Source organism: Sinocyclocheilus anshuiensis, unplaced genomic scaffold (assembly GCF_001515605.1).
Source record: "Sinocyclocheilus anshuiensis isolate Anshui unplaced genomic scaffold, SAMN03320099.WGS_v1.1 scaffold1733, whole genome shotgun sequence".
NCBI classification, from domain to species: domain Eukaryota; kingdom Metazoa; phylum Chordata; class Actinopteri; order Cypriniformes; family Cyprinidae; genus Sinocyclocheilus; species Sinocyclocheilus anshuiensis.
The window spans coordinates 272,788-274,252 of record NW_015540961.1 but is presented as its reverse complement, the minus strand read 5'-3'; the positions used below and the strand labels follow the sequence as shown (position 1 = coordinate 274,252).

Sequence of the window (1,465 nt, the reverse complement as noted above, 5' to 3'; positions counted from 1 at the left end):
CTGAAGTGGGTGCTGCTCATTTTGATATGTCTGGGTGACATACTGTTTTCCAGAATGGCTTAAAAGGACAATGAGGAAGCTGTCTCATAATCCATACTCTATATTCAGTGCATTCAGTGCAAAAAACAACAACAACAACATAAAAACGTACTGTACACTATATGTAACACCATGCTGAACCTGCACTCAAAACCTAAAATGTATTAAATTTGCTGACGTGAAAGGTGGTCAACGTGTCAGGATTTTCCCATTGTGAGCCGATCGAATTAAGTCTATTAAAGCCTCAAAAGCTGAAACCGCTGAGAACAGCATTTCTGCCTTCCTCACACAATAACTGACAAATACAAGGAACTTCTTTTACAATAACCGAAAGACAGTTTTAGGGATATTGGAAATAGATCGAGTTGAATGATGTCTTACTAAAAGGTCTGAGTCAAATGTGATGTCCTCATAATTACCCCTTATTTAACCCTTGAGGCTATAATGTTTGTTGCTATGCAAAAGCAAGCCTAGGGCAAACGACTGTGCTGACCCAAATCTAGAGCAGTCTTGCAGTGCTGTGAATGTGAGTGAGTGCTTTAATGCAGCTGTCCTCAAGGAGAAAAAAAACAGTTACACCTTGCATAAAGTGCACAGACATAAAGGACAGCATAACATCAAAACAGGTCAGGCACAAACTGCTGCCAGAAAATAACACTAACCGTGGCTCGTACATTTGAACTGTAATGGGGTTTAATGCAGGTATGCATTTCCTGAAATGGATAAAAAGGATCTGAAACAACCCACAAAGGTGTTTTGGCCACTAGAGAGGAGGGAAAACCAAAAAGGTCTGCAAAAGACTTCCCTGACACAAGCTGGTGCCACAAAGTGAGGATATACGCCAATGCTGTCACCCAAGTCTCTCTATCAATTTACACTCAAATGATAATCAGTGACTTAGTTTGGAGATGTAAGACATGCCAGAGACATTCATAATATCAAGCAGGCTTTGATCTGGTGATGAACAGTTTGATCTGATGCAGCAACCTCTGCTCTAACACAAGCATGCCATCCTGCAGCAGTATATTTTCACAAAGCACGTCAAAGATTTCATTGTTTGTTCATGTTAGTTAATACATTAACTAACATTAACTAATGGAACCTTATTGTAAAGTGTTACCGATGTATTTTATGCTTACCAATGTAAGTAAATAAACATAAAATCAGTAATATTATGAAATATAATTACCATTTAAAATAACCGTTTTCAAGTTTAATATATTTTAAAATGCAATTTATACCTGAAAGCTGAATTTTCACCAGTCATTATTCTAGTTTTCATTGTGGAATCGTTTACTGAACCAGTGCTCAGTATGAAGCATTTCTTAGAAACATTTCTCATTATTAAGTTGTGCATCCTAATATTTTTGTGGTACATTTTTTCAGGATTCTTTGACAAATAAAATCAATCGATCAATTTACTGTG

General features: G+C 36.9%; 1 protein-coding gene across 2 annotated transcripts in view; it reads right to left on the bottom strand.

Annotated features, from left to right (window-relative positions):
- Positions 1–1,465, bottom strand: part of LOC107690040 (protein cornichon homolog 3-like) — a 23,279-nt gene that overhangs the window by 21,000 nt on the left and 814 nt on the right. The gene's annotated exons all lie outside the window — the stretch shown is intronic.